This window comes from Pholcus phalangioides, unplaced genomic scaffold (genome assembly GCF_987345545.1).
Source record: "Pholcus phalangioides strain wild (caught in Gottingen) unplaced genomic scaffold, Ppha-v1.0 ptg000022l_1, whole genome shotgun sequence".
Taxonomy (NCBI): Eukaryota; Metazoa; Arthropoda; class Arachnida; order Araneae; family Pholcidae; genus Pholcus; species Pholcus phalangioides.
This window is the reverse complement of record NW_028301615.1, coordinates 40,140,195-40,152,446: the sequence shown is the minus strand read 5'-3', so window position 1 is coordinate 40,152,446 and position 12,252 is coordinate 40,140,195. Positions and strand designations below refer to the sequence as shown.

Below are 12,252 nucleotides of genomic sequence, written 5' to 3'. Positions count from 1 at the left end.
TTTTGGAAATATTGTCTGAGGCTTTCATGGCCGGCGTTAAATGATTTGCAAACGGTTTCCGGAATATTAGGCCATGGTCTAGGAGATTTTCTTCCTGACGTTTCGCCCACATCTGTGGCAGGCATCATCTGAGGTTATTTGGATGTTATGCGGACCCAATACTGTTCTTCTGCAGCCGATCAAGTCTCAAAAGTGCATATAGAGAACAAGTCAATGACAGTAGATGTACAAAGCCTTTCTCGCTTGCCGCGGAGACTTACGTCCAAATAACCTCAGATGATGCCTGCCACAGATGTGGGCGAAACGTCAGGAAGAAAATCTCCTAGACCATGGCCTAATAACCCAGAAACCGTTTGCAAGTCATTGTTTTGGAAAGTTCGTTGTAGGTTCCGAAGGAGCTCTGATATACGACAAAAACATTCATAGTGTTTTTTTTTGTTTTTGGATCAAGAAACGCATGAACACATGAAAATAACATAGAGAAAGAAAAAAATATTTTCAGGTACTAGAGAAAAAAAAAAATCACATTCCCATTTAAAATGTGGTCTTCATTTCCCTGGTCTAGGCAGGCCTGTAACTAGGCTGGGGCAACTGCTCGGAGGGCCTCAAGGAAAAGTTGCCTTGGGGCCTGAGAAGACATGCTATGGCCCTGGGTCTAGGGTTGCCAGGTGACCAAAAATACATATGCAGGGATGAATTGCATTGAATGTTCCTGAATTATTTGAGAGGCCTCAGCCTTCTTACAAAGGTGCTTAGAAGGGGGGAGCGCTTTTGTGGCTTGATCTCCTAGGTTCCAGTGCCTATGAGAGGGGTGTTGTATTCAAATAAACTTTAAAATTTTTTGGAAATTGAAAAAAAAAAATTAAATTTGTGAGTTTTTTTTATTGTGCTATATGTTGTCGGTGGGGTACTAGAAAAAAAATCACATTCCCATTCAAAAGAAAAAAATCACACACACATACATTCTGAGAAAAAAAAAATTGCAGTAAAATTCTGCACCATATTTTTAAAAACTTAATACTACTAATTAATAAAGATAAACAGTGTTCCACTTTAAACGAGCACCACTCGTTTAAAGTGGAACTTTTCTTGCCTTCATTCTCGGGAACTTATCAATAATAGATTCATAATCTAACATTTGAAAAACATTATTTTCTATAAACATAAGTGACAAATTGCTAAAAAGTAATTGACTTAATGAATTATGTAAATGATTCTTAACCCATTTAAGTACAGAGAATGAACGTTCACTGCTTGCATTGCAGATAGGCATTGTCAAAAGGATTCTCAAAATAGTTTCTACATTAGGAAATGTAGACTGCAGTCCGTTGGTGAATAATTTATACATATTGACGGGATCGGATGTTTTCTTCCTTAGCATATTTGATGAAATCTAGTACTTCATCTTTAAAACATTTAATGTCGATGTAATTGCAGTATTTCAATGATAATCTATCCACACATTCAATAATTTCATCTCTACTCATTTTCTCATTGAAAAAAACTTGAAAATCATTCAAAACATCGCTGTAAACAGTAAATCTCCTGGATATCTCAAATATCACATTATGTATGTTAACTATAAAAGATTGCCTACCATCCAAACGTGTGTTATTATTAGATGTTTCTGCAAACTGCAATTTTCTTTTCCTTATTCTGCCATCACTATCTTCATAGTTTCCATTCTCTGTTAGTTAATTTGCTTCATTTTCAATAACTTCAAATTTGTCTCTTACCTTTATAAAATCAGAAAGAGATTTGCGAAGATTTGCCCCATGGAGTAAATTTGACTGCATGTCTTGTAAAGATTTGCTTGTAGTATTTATCCGCTGCAACAGTTTGTCCCACAACACAGTTATTAAAGCTATTTCATAATCATCAAATTTTTTGCCAACTTTTTTGCCTCTAATTTACTCATTGGTTTCTCCATTTCGCTTATACTAATTTGAAGTAATGATTCCTTTATATTTTTATAATTTAATCTTAATGCTGAAACAGCGTCTGCTCTAGCCGACTACCTCATGTCGCTTACTTTTTTCACATTCTTCCTTTTAATATTAACATCCGGTAAATTATCCTTCAGAATATTCCATCTTCGAGTGGATGAAGAAAAATACACATATATATTCTGAACAGAGTCAAAGTAGTGCAATATCCCTGAACATGATTCAGCAGCAGAATTCCCAATTCAATTTAAGGTATGACTGGCACATGGTATATAGGTAGCTGTTCCAACATATTCTTTCAATCTTGCTTGTAATCCTTTGTATTGACCAGACAAATTAGTTGCACTATCGTAAGTTTGGCTTCCACAGTTCCTTATATCAATACCTAGATTTTGCATCTTCTTGAACTTCTGAGTAATCTCGAATGTTAGTAGATTCCTATAAAAACCATAGCACACAGAAGGTAGAAATGGCAACAATGATATCAAATCTTCATATTTTTGCCTAGAAATTGGTAACAAGTCATTAGTGACGGGTAGTAAAGCTTCAGGTCATCTTATGACTAGACCATAACAATTGACCTTCCAATATTGAAAACTTTTGACCAATTTTGCCTTTCGTAGAACATTTACGACCACTTTATTTGAAATACTTAAGGTACAGTCAAGTGTTAATACTTGAAACAGCAGCCTTGCTTTGGACAAACATGATTTTATTTATTTTTTAAGTACTAAATGTACACCTAAAATTTTCAGATTATCAGTACAAAGAGCTTAGATACTGTGTATAATGTGGGTATTTTATATTTTTAATTTAACGTTTCATTTAGGGGTTGATTTCTCAGTTCAAAGTTCAAAATTGTCCCAAGTATGGCCACTTGACAGTATTTAGAAGCATTACTTTGCATTAACTATAAAATTGTTAAAAAATACTATTTTCCTTGGCAGAATCTACATTTTGTTTTCTGGAGCCCCAACATTTAAACAACATATTCACTGAATAACTAAACATCTTTGACCCAGGTCACGGACACCCCCCCCCCCCCCCCAATGGCTGAGTAGGGCTTTGAAATAGATGCATAGATGCATAAAATTTTTGACTCTTGGGCCATATAACAATGTAAACAGGGATAAAATTTGAAAAAATGTCCAATTGATGCTGGAGTAATTTCTGAATAGTTACTGGACCTCCTCCTAACCAGACCATGGCCTGCTGCTCTGTCCCAATGATGTAAGCAGGTGGTCAAAGAAGACCTGGGCCATGCTGGAAACAATTACTGGACCACAATCAATAGTGAATTACTATATCTAGAAAACCTTGTGAGGCAACTTTTGTCCAGATGGTGCTGTAACCTTCATAAGTACACATAGAGGTATACAGTTTCAAGTCCTCTTGGTGCTCTTTGCCTCTAAACAAAATGTGACATGATGACTTGTATAAAGCGAATATCTTTGAAATTGTGATTGAAATAGGACTTAGCGGCCTTTACCTATGTGTAGTGTAACGAAAGTACAGAAAATTAATAATGTTACCTCAGTTTTGAAAAAAAATGGACATGATGTCCTTTACTTCCGGCATACAGATATATAAAAGAAGACTGCTGTTCAGAATTGACAATGAGCTGTAGGTTCCAGTCTAACTAACACTTGTGTATGCAAAAGTACCATAGTGTGACAAAAAAATATCGAGCACCTTGATAGCCAAAGCTCTTATTGGCTATTAAGGGAAAGCAGGGCTTGACAAATCTCAAAATGATGTAGGTGCCAAGCATTCCCCCACAAAATACAGGTGAAAAATTATATTTCTGCTGACTTTTCCAGGATGTAGTGACACCCTTCAATAAGTGCTGTCTTAACACATGGGCTCACCCAGCATGGCCCGGGGGCCTCAACAGAAGAGTGGGCTTCACAAAAATGAGATCTGGTTGAAATTTTCTAGAATTTACCAGGTAGGGCCTCAAAAAAACCACTTGTGGCCTCATGATGCTCTTAAGACGGCCCTGAAACCACAGAAAACCAACTTCAGCCAACCAACACTGCGGTGACAGTGGGGTTCAAACCTGGGTCCTTGTGATGTTAGTTTGTCCCTATGACCACTCGATTACTACAGTGGCAGTACGAAAGGCTGGATACTAAGCAGAGATGAAGTTCGGAAAGCAAATTAACACTCCTCCGTGGGAGAATCAATCAGATTCCAAGACAATACCGTGCAGATGGTGATATACAGGGTGTGCCATAAGTCTTAATGCAACCTTTATCTCATCAACCGTTCGTCATAGAGGAATGGTTGAAATTTTAAAAAATGCTCAAAATGTGTTCAATAATCACACTGTACCAGTTTTGAGAATGAAAATACAGAATATCACAAAATAAAAGAATAAATTTTTATATGGAAATGCTGTCCTGAAAAACCCAATTAGGAAGTTGTTGCCCTGTCTACTGAGGCCCAACAAAATAAATTTTACTTTTCTAAGTGGAATATTCGCAAAAATCGGAGAGAAGTGGGAATGAACAGCAAAAACTAACCGACACACACAACGCTCCTTTCCCTCATTCATGCTGCCCTTTCCCAACGTTTCTCAGATTTTTAATTCAAATATCTCAGCGATTAGTGCACTTAAATTTTGTTAGCCTCAAGAGAGACAGGGCAACAACTTTTTAATAGGAAATTAGAGCACGGGAAATCATATAAAAATTTAGATCTTTTTGATATTGTTACATAATGTGTATTTTTTCACTCTCAAAACCGGTACAGGGTGATTCTGAACACGTTTTGAGTATATTTTAAACTGGAATCATAGCTCTAACCATGAACAGTTAATGATATAAAGGCTACATTAAGACTTACAAGACACCCTGTATAGCCAGTGTACTCAACCTATTGAAGAGTGCGGGCCATTTCATTGGTTTGAAAACGTTTCACGGCCCACGTAAGTATATGTCCATCTGTAAGTGTGCATCGGGTCACTCAAGTAATCTGGGAATGAGCCGTGGGCCACTTAAGTGATATCAAACAGCGCTCGGGTCACTGCGATCTTTAAATGTGCCGCTGGGTTACATTTACAGATCGTTCAAGTGAAATGGTTCGGGAATGGGTTGTGGGTCAATTAAGTGGTCTAAAAATGTGCCGCAAGTCACTTAACTGACCTGAAAGTGTGCCGCGGGTCATTTAAGTGATCTAGAACGATGTTCCATGTCAATTGATCTGCAAGTATGCTACCAATTTATATAAGCGGTCTAACAAGGGTCGCGGGTCTCTCAAGGAATCTGGTTATGTACTGCTTAATTTATTTTTACAATATAAACGAACTTTCAGGTTGCGAGTCATATCAGAGCCTGGGTCATATCTGGCATAACAGTCATATCAGATGACTCAGATGGGCCACATCTGGCCCCAGCGGAATATGGATTGAGCATGTACAGTATGCTGTATAGAGAGAAATACGCGACACATTGGGATTCCGCGAAATAAAAGGCAAATATATTAGATGAATATTCGTACTTATAGTAGTTATTATCATAATATAATTTTTGATTTGAAAAATAACTTCAATCCTTGATTTCAATAAATAATCAAAATCTGTTAGCGTCGTTGAAAATATGTGAAAAACGGGACATTTTTACGTGACAATACGGAACGCATGGTCAAGGTTTTAAAAATACGGGAATGTCCCGGAAAATATAAGCAATATGGTCATGATATTTATTTCTGATTCACCAACCATAATCACTTCCCAGTAGGTGCTGTCATCTATTTTTCAGGTCATAAGCATAAAACACATATCACATAAAAAAAAAAAATAAAAAAAATTCATTTGGCGCCATCTACTTTAAATCAAAAGAAACAAACATTTTAAGATCATGTTTCAAATAAAGATGACATAAAAATGGGAAAATACGTTAATAGAGCATAAAAAAAAAAATTATTTTAAAAATTTCTATTGACAATTTCGGCAGAGTGGTGTGTTAATGCATGAGCCAACGGGCCCTGGGGTCTAGGGGTTCCGGGTTCCCTTCCACATAAATTTTTATTCATTCCGAATTTTTCAATTTCTTTGTAAAATTTCTCATTTTTAAGAAAAATATTCCGCTTTTGGTGATTTGGCTAAGTGACATTTTTAAGACATTTCTCTACACCAATTAAAAAGATCCCTTCCCTATCCCAAATTCGGGCCGGGCCCCCCACAAACTCGTTAAAACGCTCCTGCTTCGGTCGTTTATCATCAGACAACGGCTTAAAAGAATTACGGGCTGTTAGACTAGGCTGAACAAATCTCCAAAAATTTACATGCCCAGTCGGGCATTGTTTCTTATAATAAATATATGTCCGATCAAAATTTTACATGCCCCAGCTATGCCAGGTCCCTAGGCTGGAATCTTTGGTGCGCTCCCAGACCCAGGGGCGTAGCCAGAAATTTTGTTCGCGGGGGACGACGACGACGACCAAGTGATAGAACAATAAATTTTGCCATCTTTTTTCCTTTTTTCGGTCGTTTTCTCATATTTCGGGGAGGGGGACCAGACCCCCCCCCCCAAGTCCTCCCCCCCTGGTCTGAGGGGGGGGGGGGCTTTTCTAGGATGTAGAAGCCGTGCGGAGAACTAATTAGTTCAGCCATTTAATAACCATATCAGTTTTCCTACCCAGGGTCGTATTAAGAGCCCGGGCAAGTGAGCCCGAGCATAGGTTCCCGGGCAAAGTGATTTTTCTCAGGCCCTTACCAGGGTAGAAATACCCACCTGCCAATTTACATATCCTTAGAACCAGCAGATTTCATTATCACGAGGCTCCTTCCCTTCTGTAGTGGAAGACCCCGGACCCTTGCTTTAAAACGGTACTACCCTCCACAGGCCTCCTCCTGGAGCAGGGTCCCTAGCAGGCCCGTAACTAGGATCGGACAACCGCGGCACTGCCCCCACAAAAATGTACATTTATTTTGCATTGCATCATGATAATTCTTTCAAAGGGCCTCCCCCCCCCCCCCAAGAAAAAGTATGTCCCGAGAAGACACGCTACACCCCTGGCCCCTAGACTGGGATCTTTGGCCGAGCCCCTGAGTCGTACTTTTCACGGAGGCCCCTTTTGTGAATTTATAGTGTGCAAAAACAAAAAAATACCGAGAATGGTTCGGTGCCCCAGGGCTGGAGCCTTGCCGCCCTGCTTTGATCTTTCGATAAATAATTTCTCCGTTTTATAATTCTTTAATAATAAATAATTTTTAAATACATGTAATTATTCTTTTATTATTATTACTTCTTCGGAAACAAAATTTATTTTTGATTCTCATAAAAATAATCGAAATGAGGATTATAAAAATTCTAAAGCGCGATTATAATCTTGTGGAGAGAGGAAAAAAAACCATATTCTCATTGTAATCATCATTTCTACCCGACATTATGATTATTGGGATATTGCAGGTGGTAAACCAAAATGTCGCACTTGGCAGCGGTGGGATTCGAACCCACGCCTCAGAGAGACTGGTGCCTAAAACCAGCGCCTTAGACCACTCGGCCACGCTACCACGTTTGCAAGACAGCTTAAGATACGTCGTCTATAAAAACTACGAAGCAGCGAGATGGGAGGAGTTGCTTTTCAACCAATCATAATAATACTCAGATATTTTCGAATCGATGACTATATTTCTGCGAAAAAAGAGCGGGCCCTGATCAATTTTTTTTTTGTCTAAATCACTAATTATTGCTTTCAATTATTGACCATAAAACCGGTAGGTTTATGGTTATATTCCCCGGCTGACCATAGCATAGGGCTGACCCTATTTCTGCGAGAAAAATACGGGATATTTGGATCCTAAAAACGAGAGAATACGGGACAATTATAGCTAAAAATGATGCCAAAAGAAAAAAAATTGATAACTAAAATCAATGAAAAACCACAAATAGCGGTAATGAAGCACTTTTGGAAATTGTAGTATATGAAAACGAATTCTACGAAATTAAACTTTTAAAACGTGACAATGTGTAGGATGACCATACGTCCCGTATTGCATGGGTTTTTCTGGCTACCGCGACATTTTTTGCAAAAATGTCCCGGTTTTTCACGTATTTTCAACGAAGCCAACTTGACTTTTTTCTTCATTTTATTCTTCAAACCAACGATTAAAATTATCTTCCCAACTATTCAGAAATAACATCAAGGTAATCCGGCTACAAATAAAAATATTCATTTGACATACTTGTGTCGTTTTGTTAATTTACTACAATTTGCAGTAGCGCTTCATTTCCTCCGATTGGCGACTTTTCTGTGATTTTTAGCATGAATTGGCAACTCTTCGCACTTTTGGCATCATTTTAGCGCTAATTAGCGATGTCTCGTATTTTCCCGTATTTCGAAGCTTAAATGTGCAGTATTTTTCTCGGGAAATATGGTCAGCGTAACAATGTGAGATGAATATCCTCATTTATAGTCGTGATAATCATAATAATTTATGAGTTTGGAAGGTAAATTCAATCATTGAGTTTTTCTTTAGTTGGCTTCATTGAAAATACGTGAATAAACGGGACATTTCTACAAAAAAGTCGGAATGGACAAATTTACGTGAATGGGTTAGGGAATATGTAGGCTGAATATATTTGCTTGAGAAAAATACGTGAAAATGATCTTCGAAATATGGGAATATACGGGACATTTGCTAATTATTGTCAAAAATGATACTAAAAGTAAGCAAAGTTGCCAACTCGCGCTTAAATCACAGAAAAATCGTCAATCGAGGGAAATGAAGAGCCACTTTGAATTATAGTGAATTAAAAAAATTAAAAACATGACAAATATGTGTGAAATAATTATCGCACTATAATTTCTGAGTTGGGAAGATTAAAATTATTATTGATTTGAAGAATAAAAGTGAAGTTGGCTTGTTTGAAAATACGCGAAAAACTGGGAAATTTTTGAAACATAGTCGGGACAGCCAGAAAAACAGAAAAAAAACGAGTGTCTCGGCAAATACAGGACGTATGGTCTTCCGAAGAATATAGAACAAACGATCACACCATATGTCACCCCCATATTATCTTGTAATTTATCCGTCACGACTAGGATGACTATATTTCTTTGAGAAAAATACGTGAAGTTACGATCCCCAATACAAGAAAATACGGGACACCCCCATTTATCACCAAAAATGTTGCCAAGTGTGAAAAAAAGTTGGCAATAATTGTTAAAATCACCCAAATATTACCGATCATGGATAGGATAACCATATTTGTAAACTGAGAAAGGAGGATGCCAGCGCCACTAAGAATCAGCATTGAGTTTTGTTTGCATCCTGTTTACTTTGTTTTTGAATAGGGGGAGAGAGGTAACAATCCCCCCACCTTCAGCACAAGGCATTAGATGTAAACAATGGCATTCTCAAAATGAATGATGAGGCTTTCTTCTTTCTACAGAACTTTTTTTTGGAGTCTGTCTTTCTTGGAGGACTGTGTTTTTCATATTATCCTGAAGCAGGGCCGCAACTACAGGGGAGCAGAAGGGGGGAGGGGGGTTGCAAATTTCATCTTTCAATATTACAAGGGGACGCCAAAATGCGTTCTTGTCCTGCCTGACTAAGCATTTAGTCGCGACCCTGTCCTGGAGCAAGCTGGGCCGTGCTTTGAATAGCATTCGCTGTCCTGCTTGCACAACTTGGGTTCTTTTACTCTAGGAATTTCGACGACAATTGGTCAAAGCATGCAAACATGAGTGAGAAAAAACACACACACAAACACAGATACATGTCAATGAAGAGACATAATATAGTTCAGAGTAGAGAGAGAGAGAGAGGAAAAAATTTCCCCAGAAAAAAAAAATATTTACCGAAACCTGAAAAGAGGAGGACAAAATGGGGAGTTTTCTAAAACGTATAGAAGGACGCTTAAAATAACATAAAAAAAGCAAGGCAAACTTAAGAGCATCATCGGGCCCCCGGGCCAAGTGATTTTTCTGAGTCCCTATCTCGAAAAATTAGCCTAGCTTACTTCGCACCATCTACTTCCAAATCCACGCTGTTTCCCAAGTGCAACTGCTGATGACTTTACCAAATCTCCATAACCGAACAATTCTTCCGATTTTGGCATGCACTTGAGCTTCAGCTCCTCCGCTACAGACTTCTTCAACAATCACACCACTTTCAGTGTCGATCAAACATGAGATGCGACAACCATCATTGTTCCTAGCATTTTTAATGCAGTTCCCTTCGTAATAATCAGCAGAACCATTTGCTGCCAAACTCCCTTTCTTCGTTACAGTCTGATCACAATGCTTCTGAATATGACCAGGCAAACCACATTGGTGACATGTTAAATTCTTCTTTCTCGGACAATCAGACGAGACATGACCCAAGTATCCGCATGAAAAACATCTGGGCTCCCAATCCTGCCATTTATTGTCTCTCGGAACCGTTGGTCTAACGCACATCACCCCCCATACAAGGTCGATTATTCCGGTTCAAAGTGCTTTCCATCATCGTGTCTCTCCTTGGATCTACGTACACAATTCGATCCTGAGCAACAGTTCGTAGGCAAACATCTACCCTTTGATCATCCCTAAGTCCGGGTCTTCGTACATCAGCCCCGGCGATCTTGTAACTTTTCACATCCTCGATCTCGGATCTCACGCTTTCATATTCGTGGAGCTTCTTCGCCAATTCATCAGGGTTAGCGAAACTAGACCACTGATCGATGAAATGTTCACGAATGGTCGCCGATACCCGCGACTTCATCTGCTCTGTGACGATCAGTTTCTTCAAGGACTCAAATTCGGTTACATTCAGAAGTGACAACCACTTGGAGAAGAAATTCAGCTCATAGCCAAAGTCTTTCCAAGTCGACTTCATATGTCGCGTACGTTGGTAAACTTCTGCCGTATCTTCTCTGTCGTCAGCTTGAATCGATTCAGCAACAGTCCCTCGACGAAAGCGTAGTCGCTAATCCTCTCTTTGGGATCACGGATCCCAATTTCGCAAACTTCGTAAGGCAGCAACACCAATAAGCTAGTGACCCACTGTTCCTCTGGCACTTTCGCGAGTTCGGCTTAGCACTCGAAATACTGTAAATAAAGGCTCAAGTCTCCGTTATCTGCGTCGAACTTCTGTATCTTCTTCGTCAAATCCCACGAAACGACGTGATGCCTTTCGGTGTCATCAATATTTCGCGACGTACACGTTATCCGAAGTCACTCCAGTTCAAACTGCCGCTCGGCTTCTCGTTCCTGCCGCTGGGCTTCTCGTTCCTGCCGCTGGGCTTCTCGTTCCTGCCGCTGGGCTTCTCGCTCGGCTTCTTTCTGTGGCTGTGCTTGGGCTTCTTCTTGACGGGTTTCTATGATCTGCTCGAGGATTCCGCTAACGAAGTCCTCTTCGTAATGCTTCGACTTGACGATGAGGTTCTTCAGATCAGCGACCTTGTCATCTGAAGACGGATTATCTCCCAATTCCTGCCCAAGCATCTCCAGATCTTTCTTCCTTCCTCTCACCAGAAACGACATGTTCGGCTCATATCACAGTCCTGTTCTGAATCCCACTTCTGAGAAATCTGTTGCTCCAAGGAATGGCCGTGGCTTCAATCACACGTAACTCCGGGCTTTTTCTCTGTAACGATTACAAAACAAACTTGATTTCGAACTCAATGCATTCAACTGCGCAACTTCAGTACGACAACTTTCCAACGACCTTTCTCCATCAATACTTCCTCTCTGTTACTGTTCGAATTAGCGTTCTTGAACAGTCGCTCGCGTTACTCGAGCACCAAGTCACGATACGTCTTTTCCTTTTCAGCAATTGCTCAATAGCTTCCTACACGTGGAAGCCCTTAGGCAACTGAAGTCCCCGTGCCGTGCTCGGGTGGGACTCGTGTGTTAAGATGGCCCTTTGTGTCCCGTAAAGTACACGTGAATACTGCAATTTAAGAATCATCACATCTAGTGGACAAAAATTTTTCAAAAAAAAACACCCCATCGTTTTCATATAACTTATGTTTTTCTAAACTTATTTTCCTGAAACTATAAGTGTATCGATTACCTTCGATAAGCTTATTGGTTGTTTGTATGTTTAGCAAAAGATCTTTCATCAAACGTTTGCAGTGTAAGCCTAGCCTTATAATTATATTCAAATGCAAAATAATTCGGAATATCGCTTCTCTTTCGTATTCGTATTTTAACTAGCACAAGCTAATTAACAATTATATTATGATAATTATGACTATAAATATGAATATTCAACTCATATAATTATCATGATTTTTTTTCACTCTCTACCTCATTTTTCGACATTGATGATTTCAGCACGCAAAAATAGTGTCAAAAATCAAGAACTGTGAAT

The 12,252-nt window shown here is 39.1% G+C and overlaps 1 non-coding gene across 1 annotated transcript; it reads right to left on the bottom strand.

The window, feature by feature from the left end:
- Positions 1-7,383: 7,383 nt before the first annotated feature.
- Positions 7,384-7,464, bottom strand: TRNAL-UAG (transfer RNA leucine (anticodon UAG)). The gene has a single exon. It is a non-coding gene; the product is annotated as a tRNA-Leu (tRNA).
- Between the last annotated feature and the right edge of the window lie 4,788 nt (positions 7,465-12,252).